Source organism: Malus sylvestris, chromosome 17, assembly GCF_916048215.2.
Source record: "Malus sylvestris chromosome 17, drMalSylv7.2, whole genome shotgun sequence".
Lineage (NCBI taxonomy): Eukaryota > Viridiplantae > Streptophyta > Magnoliopsida > Rosales > Rosaceae > Malus > Malus sylvestris.
The window spans coordinates 14,168,179-14,190,982 of record NC_062276.1 but is presented as its reverse complement, the minus strand read 5'-3'; positions in this window follow the sequence as shown (position 1 = coordinate 14,190,982).

Here is a 22,804-nt window from a genome sequence, read left to right as displayed (position 1 = left end):
TCCTTTTCCTTTTGTGCTCCTTTGGACTTTGTGGATGTAAGGAAAGGATCTCCAAAACACCAAAAGTTTGGTGTCTCTAAGTCTCCACACCAAGGGTTAAGTGTGAAGATGAAATGGATGACTTAGGGAAGAAGAGATTGCTAGATTAATCTTCCTAAGTGGCCGGCCTCTTTAGAGAAATAGAGAGAAAGTATTTCACCTCATTTCACCAAGAAAAACCTTAAATTAGAAATAAAGCTATAAAGTTCCTTTTATACTTCATTTCAAGTGAGTGGCAAACTTGTAATTAATCCAAGCTTGCCCATTCACCCTAATGGCCGGCCATATTAATGTTATTGGGCTATTTGCCCATTTTGTTTTAGTTGTCATACAACTTAATCATAATGGGCTTTTTGGACCAAAACGCTTTTGGGCCCCGAAACCCAAAACCAACATATAAGCCCAATACGAACCTTTCGTAAAATTAATTAACTAATTAATTAATCTTGACCATTCTTCAATTAAACCATTTAATTGCATATCCATTTCATTTAATTTCTTCACTATCACCCTTACTCGGTGTACGATCCATTAGGTTCAAATTAGCGAGGTAGTGGGCGATTGTTACTCTTAACGATCGATTGTGAATTGAAACCACATTTCAATTCTCCCTTTTATGATTAGTGTTGCCTAATCATTAGGGCTTCCACAAACCATGAGGGACACCTAGCAGTATGTCATGGTTACCCAAGCTAAGTAGAATTGGTTGGAGAACCTATCTAGTTACAACTACAATGCAATACGGTCATTCTCTAATACAATACTCTTAATCACATTGTTTGAATGATAGTTTATTTCATGTCTACTATCCAATGCGATACTTCTCTATATGATTCCCTTGAATATGATTTGGAACAAACTTCCTAAGTCATATTCATTTGCTTTGGCCAAAGACTTTAGAATCATATCTTAGAGTATTCTCCTTCCACCATGGAAGGTTAGAGATCCCTTGTTGTGCATTCATATGCCTACACGACTAGATAGCTTGACCCCAACAATGTCGTGGACACTCCGATGGAATGCCGTTGACATGATCAAAGATCAAGGACCTAACCATTAGACATCTATGATGCCTCAGGTCAAAGGACTACTTTGCATATTGCAACTTTAGAGTTCATACATGACATGTATATTCAAACTCTCTTTTAATCGTTGTTCAGTGTACTCGATTACTCTTTCGAGCACCTATGTGTTTGTCTTAGTGTCCAACACTAAATGACTTGAGACTAGTCATACTCAAGCTTGAGTTGACATAACACATACTAACCTTAGCGGATTGTCAATACCCAATTGGCAATCCTATGGCTATGAACGTTTTAGGAATGAACATAAGAGAATGGTCTCGATAATCTAACTCACTTAGATCACTTGTCTCTTAGATCAAATACATCCCTTGGATTCCCTTATTGCTTAAACACATGATACAATAAATAGTGATTAACAATAAGCTTTGCCCTTCATTATACATATAAAAGTTTAATACATTAAGTATTCCAAAAGCTATTACATCAAATGAGTGGCTTTGTGGGCATACTTCCAACAATCTCCCACTTGCACTCAAAGCCATCCTCCCATGTATCTAATACCCATCCTTTCCATATGACGGTCAAGCTGGATTTGAGACATTGGCTTTATCAGTGGATCTGCTACGTTATTGGCTGAAGCAACTTTGAGAATTTTGACTTTCCCCTCGGCAGCATATCTTCTAATGATATTAAAGCGCCTGTCAAAATGCTTGTTCTTTTGATGTGCCCTGGGTTCCTTGGCTTGAGCTATCGCCCCACTATTATCACAGTACAAAGTTACTGGTGATGTAATGGTTGGAACCATTCCAAGTTCAGTGATGAACTTCTTCATCCAGAACGCTTCTTTGCCGGCTTCAGCTGCAGCGACATATTCAGCCTCTGTTGTGGAATCAGCAATTACACTCTGTTTCTTGCTCTTCCAACTGATAGCCCCACCATTCAGAGTGAATACATATCCGGAGTTGGAACTTCTATCATCGACGTCAGATTGGAAATCTGCGTCTGTATAGGCTTCCACTCGCAACTCTGCTGCTCTTCCATATACGAGGAACATGTCCTTAGTTCTTCTTAAGTACTTAAGGACCGTCTTGACAGCTGCCCAGTGTTCTGGTCCTGGGTTAGATTGATATCGACTAGTAATGCTCACAACATATGCGATATCAGGCCTTGTGCATATCATGGCATACATGAGACTTCCTATGGCGGAAGCATAAGGAATCATATTCATTTGCCGTATCTCTTCAGGAGTTTTAGGTTCCATGGACTTAGAAAGGTGAATTCCATGTCTCACAGGAAGAAAACCTTTCTTAGATTGTTCCATCTGGAACCTACTTAGCACCTTATCAATGTACATAGATTGGGATAATCCAATTAATTTTCTGGATCTATCACGATAGAGCTTTATCCCAAGTACATAAGATGCATCTCCTAAATCTTTCATGTGGAAGGTTTTGGACAACCACACTTTTACAGAAGAAAGTATTGCAGTGTCATTCCCGAATAGTAATATGTCATCTACATATAACACTAGGAATACTACTACTTCCCCAATGACCTTTTCATAAACACAATTGTCGTCTTCGTTTTGCGTAAAACCAAACGTTTTGATTTCAGTGTCGAAACGAATATTCCAGCTCCTGGAGGCTTGCTTAAGTCCATAAATGGACCTTTGAAGCTTGCATACCTTAGTCTTTTCAGACTTGGACACGAAACCTTCGGGTTGAGTCATATAGAGCTCTTCCTCTAGGTAGCCGTTTAGAAAAGCCGTCTTCACGTCCATTTGCCATATCTCATAATCATGGTACGCATCTATAGCAAGCCAAATCCGAATGGACTTAATCATGGCTACAGGAGAGAAAGTTTCTTCATAGTCAATCCCTTCTTTTTGCCTGTAACCCTTGGCTACTAGTCTAGCCTTATAAGTCTCCATGTTCCCATCAACACTTATCTTCCTCTTGAAGACCCATTTGTTTCCAACAGGTACAATACCTTCTGGAGGGTCTACAATAGTCCAGACCTGATTTTGATACATGGAATCCATCTCGGATTTCATGGCCTCTTGCCATCTCTTTGAATCAATGTCGGACATTGCTTCAGTGTAGTCCCCAGGGTCCTCCTTTGTGTCATTGTCACCTAGAAGGTGCAATTCCGCAAAGTCATTGTCTAAGCCATACCTCTTAGGTGGCTTACTAACCCGTTCAGATCTACGTGGAGCTAGGGGTTCAGGAACAGGGTTGTCAATATGTCGAGTGCTTGTTTGTGGTTCATTATTAATCTCATTAATTTCCATCTCTTTGCTTATAGTTCCTTTGAGAACGAATTCGTCCTCTAGAAACTTAGCAGTTCTGGCGACAAAGACTTTCTGGTCGTCAGGATGGTAGAACTCATATCCTATAGTTTCTCTAGGATATCCCACAAAATAGCATCTTACTGATCTCGCTTCAAGCTTAGTAGCTTTAAGCTTCTTGACATATGCTTCACAACCCCAAATCTTAACATGATTAAGACTTGGCTTTCTTCCATGCCATATCTCATAGGGCGTTCGTGAAACAGACTTGGAAGGTACTCTATTAAGCAAGTAAGCTGCTGAGCATATCCCCAGAATGTTACTGGTAGATCAGCGGACCTCATCATAGAACGAACCATGTTCATCAAGGTTCGATTTCTCCTTTCAGAAACTCCATTAAGTTGTGGAGTTCCTGGTGGAGTCCACTGTGATATTATTCCACACTCTTTGAGATAATCTAGGAATTAATTACTCAGATATTCAACCCCTCGATCCGATCTTAGGATCTTTATCTGTTTCCCAGTTTGCTTCTCAACTTCATTCTTGAATTCCTTGAACCTTTCAAAGGATTCTGACTTGTACTTCATAAGATACACATAGCCAAACCGAGAGTGATCGTCGGTGAATGTGATATAGTAGGAGAAGCCTCCTCTCGACGTAGTAGACATAGGTCCACATACGTCAGTGTGGATTAACCCTAGAATTTCAGTGGCACGCTCTCCTTTTCCAGTAAATGGAGATTTGGTCATCTTCCCTTTCAAGCAACATTCACAAGTACCCATCTGGTCATTACCTAATGGGCGGATATATCCGTCTTTTGACATCTTGTGAATCTTATCAAGGTTCACATGTCCAAGTTTAAGATGCCACATCTTTTCTTGGTTAACTTCTTCTCTAGCCCTTTTGGGTTTTGAGGTATTCCCGCTTGCAATACAGTGCATCCCACTATTCGTCTCTAGGTGAAAAAGTCCCTCTATCATATTACCATGAGAGATAATATGACCGTTCAAGTATAAAGTGCAACTCATTTTGTCAAACAATACTGAGTGCCCATCTCGTAAAAGCTTAGAGATGGAAATCAAATTCTTTATACATGAAGGAAAATATAAACAATTTTTAAGTTCCAGGACTTCCCCAGAGGGTAGGTTAAGCATGTAGGTGCCTATTGCTTTTGCAGAGATTTTAGTGCCGTTCCCAACTCGCACAACCATCTCCCCATTGCGCAGTGACTTGCTCCCCGCTAGTCCCTTCATCGTATTACAGATATGTTGACTAGCGCCTGAATCAAATATCCAGGAATTGGAGCTCACTGTAAAAGCACTCTCTATGACAGAAATAGTCTCTTCGAAAGTTCGTGTCATAAGGCTCGCAATGTGCACCCTGTATTTCTTCTTCCAACGTTCATCCTTTCCACAATGAAAGCATGTTCCTTTGGATTTCTTTGCCTTCTTCTTATGCAACCTTTTCCTTGTGATTGCATTCTCACTCCCACTGTCCCTTTTGAAACCTTTTTCAAATTTACAGCACATGTCAATCATCTCGTTTAAAGCATGATCGAATCTATTCAATTTATAGTTTACAATAAACTTAGTGAAATCATCCGAGAGAGATGCAAGGAAAAAGTCTTGGGCCATTTTCCCATCGATGGAAGTTCCTAAACTTTTAAGATCTTTAAATATCTTTTCCATCTTTTGTCCATGTATATGGACCGATGTCCCCTTTGCCATTTTGGCATTCATTAGACTACAAACATTTGAGAATCGTACATTACTAGTCTCAATGTCATGCATCTTATGCAAACTTTCAACCATAGCACAAGAAGTGTCCATGTGCTTATGTAGCTTCATAAGCTCATCACTAAGTGAAGTAAGGATTAAGCATTTGGCTTGTAAATCATCCTCATAGTGTCTAATATAATTTTGACACTCCTCCTTTGAAGCTAGTTTCGTAGGAGGTATATGAGGAGGGGATTGCTTAAGCACATACAATATGTCTTTCACCTTTGAGACATTCTCAATGTGGCGATACCAAGCAAGGAAACGTTGGCCCTTAAGGCCCTTTTTGTGAAGTATAATGGTGGGTATAATTTTAGGCATGTCGTTAACTACATAACATAACAGAAATCGTATTAGATTGTTTGTTTAAAACTATTTGATTGGGTCTTTGAATCAAATAGTACCACCCACTATTTTTGGCAAATTCCACATCCCTCAATAGAATTCGAGAGTTATATTGAACTCTTAGCGGGGTATGGGAGACTCACCATTACCAAGCCCACCTCACGATGATACGATGTTGGCTAGCAAAAATAATGATGAGAGAATAACGCATTATTCATTTACAACCTTTTGTAATTACCCATCCGTTTGGCCTCTAGAGAATGTTGCCTCACGATGATACGATGTCGGCTCCATTGCACTTAGTTTAAGTTATTCCCACCATGCTTAGTTTGTGAAGGGGTTCAAGAATAGCCTCACGATGATACGATGTCGGCTATCCTCGTTGCCTACACTCACCTCATCGTATGTTTATGGACTCCTCCTGGATGTAAGCACATACTTTGAACTCCCCCATGATAGGGTGAAGCCGGTGCATGAGTCACAAATGATTGGAGCCCACCACGGTGGAAGGCCTACGAAGAGATGTTCAAAACATCTCTCGCTTATCAACTTAATATTCGTTTGTCGAGGGAGTAGTTTTTGGGCTACATCAAAATCATTTTAATCATATTAAAAGAACTTGGGCCTATCACAACCATTGGTCCAAGTTTAATATGAATTAGTAGTTTATAATACTCCCACTATTTCGAAGAAATAAGTGAGACTATATGGAACTACTAACGAATGCATTGCATCCTCATATGGACTATATAGTCATATTAGGTTTTAGGATGATTATGAACCGATTGATTTGATCCAACACGAGCCTTGTGTTGGACCTTGGGTTTAAGGTAGATAGATGTTGATTTTAGTTACGCGTTTAATCCAATTAAACCGTTATTTCCTATTGGGCGTTGGACCCAACTGTTCCATTTTGCATACAATTAAACAAAAGGAATACATGAAATAATAAGAAGGGCTTATGCCCTTTTACAACACAAATGATGGACTTATGTCCATTTACAACCAATTGAATTAATCAAATTACATTCAAAATCTACACTACCAAACCCAAACATTCATAATGTAAAGCGGCCAATCACATAGCTCAATTATCGAGGCCTTTGGTTCATAATCACCCTTTTCTCAATTAATCACATTAACTAAGAAAGCGACTTAAACAATTGGTTTTTGGATCCATAGAATTGATTTAAATGGAACTAAATGAAATGAAAATCCAATTCTCATTAAAGAGACAAAACAATTTTGTTCTCATTTTATTTGGGCCAAAAGGAAACTATGACCACAACAATTGGGCCATAATGCAAATACAAAAACTTTTGGGGTCACTTTGTAAAAACACAATAGTCCACAACTTTATGTAATTACAACTAGATCCCAAAATTTTATTAATGTAAAAACATCATTAAAGGATCAAAACAATTCGTCCTTTAGAGTTTTTGGGCCTTAACGTAAAAACGTAAACTTTTGGGCCAAAGTGCAAATACACAAAAGTATCAAAACTTTATGTAATTGCATAAAAGACCCCAAAAGTACCCCCACTAGGGGGTGGCCGGTTTTGGAGTGTGAATGAGTGTGAAAGGGTTTTATGCAACTTGATTTTGGTGGGTGAGGTAAAGGTGAAATTGATGGTTTGTAAGAAAATGTTTTGTAAAACATTAATGAGTTTAGACAAACATTAAAGCCAAAATAAATGCTTCACCAATAACTTTCACCCATCAAAATTAAATCAAAACTTTATGAAAAAACATAAAACTTTTGAATCAAAAACTTCAAACCTTTTTGTTCTTGGCAAGAACTTCAAGAACATTTGAAGAACATCATGAAAACTCATAATAGCTCCATGAATGTTTTCATTCGCCAAAACTCAATTTTTCACCACTCAAAAGAGGGCTAATATCCTAGGGTACTCAGGGGTTCCAAAAATCACCTTAAAACCAATTTAACAAGACAAACATGAACCCAAAAAATCACCCTTTGGATTTGGCCGAATTTCCCAAAATACATGGCACCAAATTTTAGTTCCAATATTCATGCTTAAATGAAATACATCTACAACATTTGAGATGCTAAATTTTCTAGCAAAAGTTATATATTCAAAAGCAAGAACAAAGCTTGTAACATTTACAACATTTAAATCATAAATCATGAAAATCACAAAACCCAAAAGGATTCACCATAAACTAGGCCTAGGCTCTGATACCACTTGAAGGAAAAATTTGTCCTAGCTAAGAACAAGTATGAACATTTGAATACATATGCAAGCTATTAACACTTTAAAGTAGGCATGCATCCAAAAATCAATTCATAAAACCCATGACTTTCAAAGCCTAGTATATGGTGAACCTAAAGACTCTTTAACAACATTAAAGAGAAGTAAAGATTTAGAGTTTCTTTACCCTTGAAGCTCATCCTTGTTTACACAAGGGATTCACCCAAGTGGAGGGCCTTCAAGTCACCTCCAAGCTCCTTGGATATTGCTTGTGATTTCCTTCTCCTTTTGTGCTCCTTTGGACTTTGTGGATGTAAGGAAAGGATCTCCAAAACACCAAAAGTTTGGTGTCTCTAAGTCTCCACACCAAGGGTTAAGTGTGAAGATGAAATGGATGACTTAGGGAAGAAGAGATTGCTAGATTAATCTCCCTAAGTGGCCGGCCTCTTTAGAGAAATAGAGAGAAAGTATTTCACCTCATTTCACCAAGAAAAACCCTAAATTAGAAATAAAGCTATAAAGTTCCTTTTATACTTCATTTCAAGTGAGTGGCAAACTTGTAATTAATCCAAGCTTGTCCATTCACCCTAATGGCGGCCATATTAATGTTATTGGGCTATTTGCCCATTTTGTTTTAGTTGTCATACAACTTAAACATAATGGGCTTTTTGGACCAAAACGCTTTTGGGCCCCGAAACCCAAAACCAACATATAAGCCCAATACGAACCTTTCGTAAAATTAATTAACTAATTAATTAATCTTGACCATTCTTCAATTAAACCATTTAATTGCATATCCATTTCATTTAATTTCTTCACTATCACCCTTACTCGGTGTACGATCCATTAGGTTCCAATTAGCGAGATAGTGGGCGATTGTTACTCTTAACGATCGATTGTGAATTGAAACCACATTTCAATTCTCCCTTTTATGATTAGTGTTGCCTAATCATTAGGGCTTCCACAAACCATGAGGGACACCTAGCAGTATGTCATGGTTACCCAAGCTAAGTAGAATTGGTTAGAGAACCTATCCAGTTACAACTACAATGCAATACGGTCATTCTCTAATACAATACTCTTAATCACATTGTTTGAATGATAGTTTATTTCATGTCTACTATCCAATGCGATACTTCTCTATATGATTCCCTTGAATATGATTTGGAACAAACTTCCTAAGTCATATTCATTTGCTTTGGCCAAAGACTTTAGAATCATATCTTAGAGTATTCTCCTTCCACCATGGAAGGTTAGAGATCCCTTGTTGTGCATTCATATGCCTACACGATTAGATAGCTTGACCCCAACAATGTCGTGGACACTCCGATGGAATGCCGTTGACATGATCAAAGATCAAGGACCTAACCATTAGACATCTATGATGCCTCAGGTCAAAGGACTACTTTGCATATTGCAACTTTAGAGTTCATACATGACATGTATGTTTGAACTCTCTTTTGATCGTTGTTCAGTGTACTCGATTACTCTTTCGAGCACCTATGTGTTTGTCTTAGTGTCCAACACCAAATGACTTGAGACTAGTCATACTCAAGCTTGAGTTGACATAACACATACTAACCTTAGCGGATTGTCAATACCCAATTGGCAATCCTATGGCTAGGAACGTTTTAGGAATGAACATAAGAGAATGGTCTCGATAATCTAACTCACTTAGATCACTTGTCTCTTAGATCAAATACATCCCTTGGATTCCTTTATTGCTTAAACACATGATACAATAAATAGTGATTAACAATAAGCTTTGCCCTTCATTAAACATATAAAAGTTTAATACATTAAGTATTCCAAAAGCTATTACATCAAATGAGTGGCTTTGTGGGCATACTTCCAACAATAAGCACTAACACCAGGGGTGCAGGTTATGAGCTCTCAACACAATTCACATCATCAATGATTCACATGAATAACATAAAACTCACCTGATACTCACCTGTGCGTCCACAACACCAATTCACATATATATATATATATATATATATGCATCAATATCAATTCATACAATTCACAATATGCATGCATGGCATTTTAAAACATATTTTCATATAAATTCAATTTCTGGGAAAATCAATAGTATATAAGTATATACGGAAAACAAAACTGCCCATTCACTGGTAAGTCAATGGGTCGTAACCCCCGTGACGTCCCTGGATGCGCTCATCCTCTGGATAGTGTCACCTATATGCGAAACAACTATTAAAACGTTAATTAAAGCACATAACCGACAATTCGTAATAACTTCTCATACGGTGCTCAAATTGGGTATATGAATATACCACATCGACCTACTCGACGTCACGGATGTCGAGAAATTTTTAGAAAATTTTTCTAAAGTTGCACGCGCCCCCACGCACCTAGACAGGCACGGGTCCATGCACCCCCCATGCGCGTCTCCTACCTCGGGCTTGCCAGACTGGTTTTTCCAGTGGCCAGAAAACTAGAGATTTTTCAATCTCCCTGTTCTCCGTCATTTCTCCACCATTTTCTTAGTATTTTATATCAAAATGAAGCCCTAAGCATGTAGATTTACGTTACACTACTTTAAGGCTCTAAAAACTACAAAATCTCACTGGAGAAATTCCAAGAAAACCAGCCAATTTTGAACCTAATGATCCCGACGTCCAAAACCTTCAAACGAAGCACTCCGAGCTTCCTTAGGACCTCACTAAGCTCACTATAAGCTTAGAATTCCCTGAAAATCAACATATCACGATTGCATGAACAGTGACATAAAACAGGGGTTCGGGTTTCACGTGGTTTCGAAGGTTTCACGTTCTAAAACTAGTACCAAACGACTCAGGAGGTTGAAAGGATGACGAACCATACCTTTTTGGCATCGATCCGTGAAAGTTCGAGGGTATTTGGTCTTGTCCGTACAATTTCGAGAGGGAGAGGGTGACTGAGACGGAGAAGAGAGAGAGAGAGAGCACGGGGATGGGAAAGGGAAAGATGTCCCGTGCGTGAGTGTTGTGTGGGCCACCCAAAAACAAATCACAACATCATTCCCTAACCACACAAATTACAACCCAACATTTTAATCTAACTTAATTTATTTTCCAAAAGCTTAGGAATGAATGAATTTAGTCCAATAATATGTCACACACACACATACCTTAATACCCGTCAAGGGTAATTCTGTCATTTCACGTCCCTGATATATAGAAATCCCGGGACGGGCTGTGACAAATATAATGTTGAACAATGATTTAATTATAAACTTACACTTCTAGAAAAAACATTTTGTGCGACAAAATAAGATTTGTTGCACAAAATATGATTTCGTCGCATTATGAGACGAAATTTTTGTCACGCATGATTGGTCTCACAAAGCTCATTACAATAGGGTTTGCGCAACGAAAATAAATATTTGTCGCGTAGTGTGCCTTTGCACAACGAAAGATTTTGTCGCGCTAGTTTTTTATTTTTTTATTTAATTAAACTAATTTAATATATTTCTTGACGAAATTAATTGTTTGCGAGACGAAATATTTTGTTGCACAAGGTATTTTATTTTGTTTTATTATTTCTCTTATTTTAGTTTAATTATAGTAATTGTTTGCGTGATGAAATATTTGGTAGGGCAAAATTTTTCAAATTTTTACTTTCTTAATTCATTTTAATTGTATCTTTATTTTTTTAATTACTTTAATTTAAATTGACATATTCAACATAAAATTACATATGAAAAATAGTGATCAAATTATCCATAATATATATTATATTAAAAACGTACACATAAATTAACAAAGTACAATAATAAAATCCTAATACAAGTGTAATGTGGTGGTAGTGGCGGGGGTTATTGTCCGATAGTGTCATAATCCCCAATTTCCCTGTCAATGTATGGACGATCCTCTACAAACAAAACAAACATGGTCAAATAGACAAAAAAATAACATAACATAATACCAAAAAATCGGCATAATCTCCCCTAAAATTGGCATACCCCAAACTCCACCCCACACCAAACCCAATTAATTAACTCCAAAAACACATATTAATGAAACAAAAAATTCAAATTTGGGGAGAAATTACCTTTTGGTAAGATTGAGAGTGAGTGAGAATGAGAGAGGAGTGAGTGTGAGAGAGTTAGAGGAGACAATGAGAGAGAGATGGGAGAGTGAATGAGAGTGGGAGATAGAGAAGAGAGGGAAGAGAGATTAAGTGAGAGGAGTGAGTCGGATTTGGGGAGAGGGAAAGTGAGGAGAGGTAATAAATAGAGAAAGACATTGAGAAAATTGTGAATGAGTTATTTTGGTTTTAAAAACTATTTCACTTTGTCGACGAAGGATACGAGTTTGCACGACGAAATATTGGTCGCGCAAAGTGTTAAAAAAAATTTAAAAATAAATTTTCCCACGTCCCCATTTTTGGTGCCCGCCCAAATGTTTAAGGTTTTTCGCAACGAAGTGTTGGTCGCGCAAAGTCTTAAAAAAATAGAAAAAAAATTCTCACGTCCAATTTTTGCGCCCGCCCAAAATTAAGGATTTTGTGTGACAAAATATATTTTCATCGTACAAAATTAAAAAAAAAAATTTATAAATAATAAAAAAGAAAATAGTTTTATTTTACAACTTAAAATATAAATAAATGAAAATAAATAGGGTTTAGGCAACCAAATGTTGATTCGTCGCGCAAAGAAAATTTTTCAGTTTAACAATATAAAATATAGAATTAAATAAAAAGCAAGTAAATAGGGTTTAGGCAACGAAATATTGATATTCGTCGCACAAAGTTTTTAAAAAGTAATAAAAACATATGAAAACAACTATATTTTAAAATTTATAATATAAAATTAAATAAAAAAAAGAAAATAAATTGGTTTAGGCAACGAAACATTTGGATTTCATCGCGCAAAGGTTTTTAAAAAATAATTTTTTATTTTTGTAAAGACTTTGCGAGACGAAGTTTAAAATTTCGTCGTGCATAGTCACTTTGCTCGACGATGCGTGTTTCGTCGTGCAAGGAGTTTTTTTTTACTAGTGTTAAAGAGAAGGATAAACCGATTGATAACGAGCATATTGAATTCCAGGAGTCAACCCGTTCTGATACCATGTAAACTTATAAAATGATGAGCAATAATAAAAATTAATTAAAACTATGATTCTTTTCATAGACCCCAAATAAAGACGATTACAAATTGTAGACGACTTTAATCCAAAAGGTTACATCTTGCCAAAACCTTCGAAATTACAAACAACATATTATAAATTAGGGACATTGTGGATGCAGTCCCTAACTACCAATGTTCATTGATTGAAACCTTGGTGGTTTTTAGTTTTTTATTGAAGTCTCTGACATTACTGTAATAATGTATTTCTATGTAGGTTATTATATTTCTAAATTAAAAAAAAATTGGTTTTGGGTTTCACGGCCCAAAAGGGTTTTTGGTCCATAAGGCCCATTGAGTTTAGATTGTGTGATAACTAAAACTAAATGGAAATTAACCCAAAAACGAAGTCAAAACAGGCCAAGGGTGAGTGGTAGCAAACTTGGGTTAATTGCAAGTTTACCACTCACATGTGAGGTGGTATAAAGGCAACTTTATAGCCATTCTCTCACTAGGGTTTCCCTGAGTCAAAGAAGAGAAACTTTTTCTCTCTTTTTCTCTATAGAGACAGGCCACCTAGGGAGACTTTTACTAGCATAAAAAATCTCTCTAAGTTATCCATCTTCTCTTCACACTACATCTTTGGTGTGGAGACATAGAGACGCTAAATCTTTGGCGTTCTTGGAGATCCTTTCCTCACATCCTTAAGGAGCAAAGAAGTATCAAAAGGAAGAAAAACACAAGGAAGATCTAAGGAGCTAGGAGGTGACTTGAAGGCCCTCCACTTGGGTGAATCCCTTGTGTAAACAAGGATGAGCTTCAAGGGTAATGAATCTTAAAGAGTCTTGTGGTTCACCATTCACTAGGCTTTGAAAGTCATGGGTTTTAGAATTGTTTTTTAATGCATGCCTACTTTAAAGTGTTATTAGTTTGCTTATGTGTTCAAATGTTCTCACATGTTCTTAGCCAGGACAAATTTTTTCCTTAAAGTGGTATCAGAGCCTAGGTCTAGTGTATGGTGAATCCTTTTGGGTCTTGTGTTTTTCATGGTTTGAGATTTAAATGTTGTAAATGTTACAAGCTTTGTTCTTGCTTTTTGAATATAAATTTTTCTTGAAAATTTAGCATCTCAAATGTTGTAGATGTAGTTCATTTAAGCATGAATATTGGAACTAAAATTTGGTGCCATGTATGTGGGGAAATTCGGCCAAATCCAAAATGTGGATTTTTGGGTTCATGTTTGTCTTGTTAAAAGAGTTTTAAAGTGACTTTTGGAACCCCTATGTGCCCTAGGATGTTAAACCTCTTTTTAGTAGTATATTTTTGAGTTTTATTAAGTGAACACATTCATGGAGTTCTTATGAGTTTTCATGTGTGTTCTTCAATGTTCTTGATGTTCTTACCAAGAATAAAAAGGTTTGGTGTTTTGATTCAATGTGTTTGTTGTTTTTCATAAAGTTTTGGTTTGTTATTGATTGGTGATGGATGCTTTGTGTCTTTATTGTTTGACTAACCTATTCTTACAACCCATACCAATCAAACTTTTCAACCATGCCAATCAACTATTCAACCCATACCCTTCATTTTTTCAACACACTTTAAAATTTTGAATTTTCACCAAAACCAACCCCCCTTTTTACACTACCAAAACCGGCCACCCCTTAGTGGGGGTACTTTTGGGGCCTTTTATGAAATTACATAAAGTTTTGATACTTTTGTATTTACACTTTGACCCAAAAGTTTATGTTTTTACGTAAAGGCCCAAAATCACTGAAGGACAAATTGTTTTGCTCTTTTAATGAAGATTATGTTTTAGCATTATGGCGCAATAGTTGTGGTCATTGCTTTTTTCGACCTAAATTATGATGAGAACAAAATGGTTTTGTCTCTACCTCGATAATTGAGCTATGTGATTAGCTGCTTTACATTATGAATGTTTGGGTTGAGTAGTTTAGGTTTGAATGTAATTTGATTAGTTTAAATGTGTTGTAAAAGGGCACAAGTCCTTCAAATCTGTTGTAAAAGGGCATAAGCCCTCCTCTTTATTTCATGTATTTCTTTTTCTTTATTTGTATGACAATTGGAATAGTTGAGTCCAACGCCCAATAGGAAATAACGGTTTAATTAGATTAAACGCGTAACTAAAATCAACAACTACCTACCTTAGACACAAGGTCTAAGACAAGGCTCGTGTTGGATCAAATCAAACGGTTCATAATCATCCTAAGACCTAAGATGACTATATAGTCCATATGAGGATGCAATGCATTTGTTAGTAGTTCCATATAGTCTCGCTTGTTTCATCAAAATAGTGGGAGTATTATATACTACTAATCCATATAAACTTGGACCAATGGTTGTGATAGGCCCAAGTTCTTTTAATTAGATTAAAATGAAATTGATGTAGCCCAACACTACTCCCTCAACAAAACGAATATTAAGTTGATAAGCGAGAGATGCTTTGAACATCTCTTTGTAGGCCTTCCACCATGGTAGGCTCCAATCGTTTGTGACTCGTACACCGGCTTCACCCTATCATGGGGAAGGTCAAAGTATGTGCTTACATTCAGGAGGAATCCATATGTGCATACATGATGTGGTGAGGTAGGCAACGAGGATGGCCAACATCATATCATTGTGAGGCTATTCTTGAAACCCTACACGAACTAGCATGGTGGGAATAACTTAACTAAGTGCAATAGTGCCGACATCATATCATTGTGAGGCATCATTCTCTAAAAGCCAAACAAGATGGGTAAGACCCAATCAAGTAGTTTTAAAATCAACAATCTAATACGATTTTTGTTATGTTATGTAGTTAACGACATGCCTAAAATTACACCTACCATTATACTTGACAAAAGGGGCCTTAGGGGCCAACGTTTCCTTGCTTGGTTCATCACATTGAGAATGTCTCAAAGGTGAATGACATATCTATATGCTCAAGCAATCCCCTCCTCATGTACCTCATACGAAACTAGCTTCAAAGGAGGAGTGTCAAAATTATGCTAGACACTTAGAGGATGACTTACAAGCCAAATGCTTAATCCTCACTTCACTAAGTGAGGAGCCTAAGAAGTTACATAAGCACATGGACACTTCATATGCCATGGTTGATAGTTTGCATAAGATGCATGACATTGAGACAAGTAATGTACGATTCTCAAATGTTTGTAGTCTATTGAATGCCAAAATGGCAAAGGGGACATCGGTCCAAAAACATGGACAAAAGATGGAAAGGATCTTTCAAGTTCTTGAGAGTTTAGGAACTTCCATAGATGGGAAAATGGCCCAAGACTTTTTCCTTGCATCTCTCGGATGATTTCACTAAGTTTATAGTAAATTATAAACTGAATATATTCGATCGTACTCTTTCTGAGATGATTGACATGTGGTGTAAATTTGAACAAGGTTTCAAAAAGGATAGTAGGAGTGAGAATGCAATCACAAGGAAAAGGTTGCATAAGAAGAAGGTAATAAAATCCAAAAGAACATGCTTTCATTGTGGAAATGATGAACATTGGAAGAAGAAATGCAGGGTGCACATTATGAGCGTTATGACACGAACTTTTGAAGGGACTATTTCTGTCATAGAGAGTGCTTTTACAGTAAACTCCAATTCTTGGATATTTGATTCATGCTCTAGTCAACATATTTGCAATTCGTTGCAGAGACTAACAGGGAGTAGTACAATGCGCAATGGGAAGATGATTATACGAGTTGGGAACGGCACTAAGATCTCTGCAAAAGTAGTAGGCACCTACATGCTTAAACTACCCTCTAGGGAAGTCTTGAAACTTAAAAATTATTTATATTTTCCTTCATGTATAAAGAATTTGATTTCTATCTCTACGCTTTCAACTCAGTGTTGTTTGACAAAATGAGTTGCACTTTATACTTGAACAGTTGTATTATCTCTCATGGTAATATGATAGAGGGACTTTTTCACCTAGAGACAAGTAGTGGAATGCACTGTATTGAAAGCGAGAATACCTTAAAACCCAAAAGGGCTAGAGAAGAAGTTAACCAAGAAAAAATGTGGCATTTTAAACTTGGATATGTGAACCTTCATAAGATTCAGAAGATGTCGAAAGATGGATATTTCTGCCCATTAGGTAATGACCAAATGGGTACTTGTGAATGTTGCTTGAAAGTGAAGATGACCAAATCTACATTCACTGGGAAGGGAGAGTGTTCCACTGAAATTCTAGGGTTAATCCACACTAACGTATGTGGACCAATGTCTACTACGTCGAGAGGAGGCTTCTCCTACTATATCACATTCACCAACGATCACTCTCGGTTTGACTAAGTGTATCTTATGAAATACAAGTCAAAATCCTTTGAAAAGTTAAAAGAATTCAAGAATGAAGTTGAGAAGCAAACTGGGAAACAGATAAAGATCCTAAGATCAGATCGAGGGGGAGAGTATCTAAGTAACGAGTTCCTAGATTATCTTAAAGAGTGTGGAATAATATCACAGTGGACTCCATTGGGAACTCCACAACTTAATGGAGTTTTTGAAAGGAGAAATCGAACTTTGATGAACATGGTTCGTTCTATGATGAGTTCCGCTGATCTACCAGTAACATTATGAGGATACGCTCTCTATATATAGCAGCTTACTTGCTTAATAGAGTACCTTCCAAGTCAGTTTCACAGACGCCCTATGAGATATGGCATGGCAAAAAGCCAAGTCTTAATCATATTAAGATTTGGAGTTGTGAAGCATATGTCAAGAAGCTTGAAGCTATTAAGCTTGAAGTGAGATCCGTTAGGTACTATTTTGTGGGATATCCTAAAGAAATTATGGGATATGAGTTCTACCATCTTGACGACCATAAAGTCTTTGTCGCCAGAACTGCTAAGTTTCTAGAGGACAAATTTGTTCTCAAATGAACTACAAGTAAAATGATGGAAATTAATGAGATTAATGATGAACCACAAACAAGCACTCGACAAGTTAACAACCCTATTCCTGAACCCCTAGCTTCAAGTAGATCTGAACGGGTCAGCAAGCCTCCTAAGAGGTATGGCTTAGATAATGACTTTGGGGAATTGCACCTTCTAGGTGACAATGACATGAAGGAGGACCCTAGAGACTACATTGAAGCAATGTTCGACATTGATTCAAAGAGATGGCAAGAGGCCATGAAATCCAAGATGGATTCCATGTATCAAAATCAGGTATGGACTCTTGTAGACCGTCCAGAAGGTATAGTACCTGTTGAAAACAAATGGGTATTCAAGAGGAAAATAGGTGCTGATGGGAATGTGGATACTTATAAGGATAGATTAGTAGCCAAAGGATACAGGCAACGAGAAGAGATTGACTATGAAGAAACCTTCTCTCATGTAGCCATGATTAAGTCCATTAGGATTTTGCTTACGATAGTTGCGTACCATGATTATAAGATATAGCAAATGGACATGAAAACGGCCTTTCTGAACAGCTACCTATAGGAAGAGCTCTATATGACTCAACCAGAAGGTTTCGTGTCCAAGTCTGAAAAGACTAAGGTATGCAAGCTTCAGAGGTCCATTTATGGACTTCAGCAAGCCTCCAGGAGCTGGAACATTCGTTTTGATACTGAAATCAAATCGTTTGGTTTTACTCAAAACGAAGACAATAATTGTGTTTATCAAAAGGTTGTTGGGGATGCAGTTGTATTCTTAGTGTTATACGCAGATGACATATTACTATTTGGGAATGACACTGCAGTACTTTCTTCTGTAAATGTGTGGTTGTCCAAAACCTTCCACATGAAAGATTTGGGAGATGCATCTTATGTGCTTGAGATAAAGCTCTATCGTGATAGATCTAGAAAATTAATTGGATTATCCTAATCTATGTACATAGATAAGGTGCTAAGTAGGTTCCAGATGGAACAATCTAAGAAAGGTCTTCTTCCTGTGAGACATAGAATTCACCTTTCTAAATCTATGGGACCGAAAACTCCTGAGGAAACATGGCAGATGAGTAGGATTCCTTATGCTTTTGCCATAGAAAGTCTCATGTATGCCATGATATGCAAAAAACCTGATATCGCATATGTTGTGAGCATTACTAGTCGATATCAATCTAACCCATGATCAGAATACTAGGCAGCTGTCAAGATAGTTCTTAAATACTTAAAAAGAACTAAGGATATGTTCCTCATTTATGGAGGAGCAACAGAGTTAGGAGTGGAAGCCTATATATACGCATATTTTCAATCTGATGTCGATGATAGAAGTTTTAACTTCGGATATGTGTTCACTCTGAATGGTAGGGATGTCCTCTAGAAAAGCAAGAAATAAGATGTAATTGCTGATTCCATGGCGGAGGCTAAATATGTCGCTGCTGCTAAAGCTAGCAAATAAGTGTTTTGGATGAAAAAGTTCATTACTGAACTTGGAGTGGTTCTAACCATTACATCACCAGTAATTTTGTACTGTGATAATAGTAGGGCGATAGCTCAAGCCAAGGAACCCAGGGCTCATCAAAACAAGCATTTTGATAGACACTTTAATATCATTAGAAGATATGCTGCTAAGGGGAAAGTCAACATCCTTAAGGTTGCCTCAGCCGATAACGTAGCAGATCCACTGACGAAGCCAATGTCTCAAATCTAACTTGACTGCTATATGGAAAAGATGGGTATTAGATACATGGGAAGGTGGCTTTGAGTGCAAGTGGGAGATTGTTGGAAGTATGCCCACAAAGCCACTCATTTGATGTAATAGCTTTTGGAATACTTATTGTGTTAAACTATTATATGTTTAATGAAGGGCAAATCTTATTGTTAATCATTATTTATTGTATTATGTGTTTAAGCAATAAAGGAATCCAAGGAATGTATTTAATCTAAAGGAGAAACGAGACCTTTCTCTTATGTTCATTCCTAAAACGTTCGTAGCCATAGGATTGCCAATTGGGCATTGATAATCCGCTAAGGTTAGTATGTGTTATGTTAACTCAAGCGTGAGTATGACTAGTCTCAAGTCATTTAGTGTTGGACACTGAGACAAACACATAGGTGCTCAAAAGGTAATTGAGCACACTGAACAATGATAAAAAAGGAGTTTGAACATACATGTCATGTAAGAACTCTTAAGTTGCAATATGCAAAGTAGTCCTTTGACCTGAGGCATCATAGATGTCTAATGGTTGGGTCCTTGATCTTTAATCATGTTAAAGGCTTCCATTGAGAGTGTCCACGGCATTATTGGGGTTAAGCTATCTAGTCATGTAGGTATTTGAATGCACAACAAGGGATTTCTAACCTTCCATGGTGGAGGAAGAATACTCTGAGATATGATTCTGGAGTGTTTGGCCAAAGCATACAAATATGACTTAGGAAGATTGGTCCAAATCATATTCAATTGAACCATATAGAGAAATATCACATTGGATAGTAGACATGAAACAAACTATCACTCAAACAATGTGATTAAGAGTATTGTACCGTATTGCATTGTAATTGTAATTGGATAGATTCTCCAACCACTTCTACTTAGCTTGGGTAGCCATGACATACTACTAGGTGTCACTCATGGTTTGTGGAAGCCCTGAGGATTAGCAAACACAAATCTTCATCAAAGGGATAATTGAAATGTAGTTTCAACTCACAATTGATTGTTAAAAGCAAACACTAATCTTCATCAAAGGGAGAATTGAAATGTTGTTAAAGAGTCTTGTGGTTCACCATTCACTAGGCTTTGAAAGTCATGGGTTTTATAAATGTTTTTGAATGCATGCCTACTTTAAAGTGTTATTAGTTTGCTTATGTGTTCAAATGTTCTCACATGTTCTTAGCTAGGACAAATTTTTTCCTTCAAGTGGTATCAGAGCCTAGGTCTAGTGTATGGTGAATCCTTTTGGGTTTTGTGTTTTTCATGGTTTGAGACTTAAATGTTGTAAATGTTACAAGCTTTGTTCTTGCTTTTTGAATATAAATTTTTCTTGAAAATTTAGCATTTCAAATGTTGTAGATGTAGTTCATTTAAGCATGAATATTGGAACTAAAATTTGGTGCCATGTATGTGGGGAAATTCGGCCAAATCCAAAAGGGTGGATTTTTGGGTTCATGTTTGTCTTGTTAAAAGAGTTTTAAAGTGACTTTTGGAACCCCTATATGCCCTAGGATGTTAACCCTCTTTTTAGTAGTGTATTTTTGAGTTTTATTGAGTGAAAACATTCATGGAGCTCTTATGAGTTTTCATGTGTGTTCTTCAATGTTCTTGATGTTCTTACCAAGAACAAAAAGGTTTGGTGTTTTGATTCAATGTGTTTGTTGTTTTTCATAAAGTTATGGTTTGTTATTGATTGGTGATGGATGATTTGTGTCTTTATTGTTTGACTAACCTATTCTTACAATCGTTCAATCGTTCATTCGAGATCAAGTCATCATAACCCCTGGATTGACAACCTATGCATCTACATCAAATTTGAAGACTAAATCAGAGGAAAATTGTAAACAGAGATTGTAACCTACAACAAATCAACACAAATCTACTTTGTAAATGTGTTCTCGTTTCATTTGTCATAGAATTTTCATCTTACAAATTTAGCAAGCCCGGTGGGACATCTCTACCTCTCATCTCTATCTTCAAATCCATAAAAAATATCCATGGCAACAACAAAGGATCAAGTTGTTCCCACAACCAACAAGAAAAACAAGAACATCCTTGCTGCAAGTGGTGGAACTTTGGGCGTCACAACCCAAAGCAAGGAAAGAGCTCTCTCTACCATGCCTTCCACCCCTACATTAACTCTGCTTAATGAGTAAGAGCACCTAAGGCACGAGCCCGTGATCACCCTGGCCTCGCTAAGGGCACCAAGGGAAGAAAGCCCGAGGAGGTACTCTGAGTCATTAACTTTCAATGTCGACTCAAGCAACAACTCATATCTTGTAACCATGCAAGTCATGACTATTAGTGTGACTTTAATCGAAGAGCAGCTAGCACAAATGAGCGAAGCAATCACAAGGCTGATAAAGACTGTGAAGGAAAAGAACTTGCTGATTGCTACATTCGTCAACCATCTAGAGGTGCAGCATGATGGGAAAGCTGACCCAAAAGTTGATCCACCAAAGAAAGAAATTGACGAAAAAGATAAGCCTTTGGTAGAGAAAGCCGAGGAGAAGTTGGAGGTGGACCGAGCTACCACGCTCATGGAATCTCTCGCTATCTAATAGCTATAAGAGATGATCACAAGCACGATCAAGGTACAATATAAAGGAAGCTCGCATGATTATATGTTGTACTAAAAGCCATACTTTAAAAGAGTTGACGCCTTGAGGATGCCATGGGGCTGTCAGCCACTCAAATTCATGCAAATCGAAGGAAAAGCAATCCTAAACAACATATTGCCCATTTCATTGAAACCTGTAACAATGCTAGGAATAAGGGAGACTACCTCATCAAGCAATTCGTGCGCTCACTAAAAGGTAATGCCATTGACTGGTACACAGACCTCGAGCCCGAGTCTATTAACAGTTAGGACTAGCTTGAAAGGGAATTCCTTAACTGTTTCTACAACACTCGCCACACCATAAGCATGAGAGAGCTGATGAGTATGAAGCAGTGGAAGGATGAACTTGTCGTCGACTACATCAATATGTGGCATTCATTAAGTCTGGATTGCAAAGATCGGCTTTCTGAAACCTCCTCCATTAAGATGTGTGTTCAAAGCATGCATTGGGGGTTACATTACATCCTCTAAGGTATAAAATCGAGAACATTTGAAGAATTGGCAACTCGATCCCATGATATTGAGCTGAGTATTGCCAATCATGGGAAGAATGAGCCAATCATTAACTTCAAAAAGGACAAGATGTTCGCCCTAAAGGTAGACAAGACTAGAAAAAAGCCCGCCAAGAAAGCTTTTTCTGTCCATACTACCCCCATCAAGACCTCCTCCGTGCCTGTCAAGATCTCCTCCAAAAACAAAACGAAAGAGATAAAAGGTGAACCTTCTTGCACCCAAGACAGTTACAAAAACACCTTAAGGGAACTAAAGCAGAAGACGTACCTTTTTCCTGACTCTAACGTGGCTGCAATACTAGA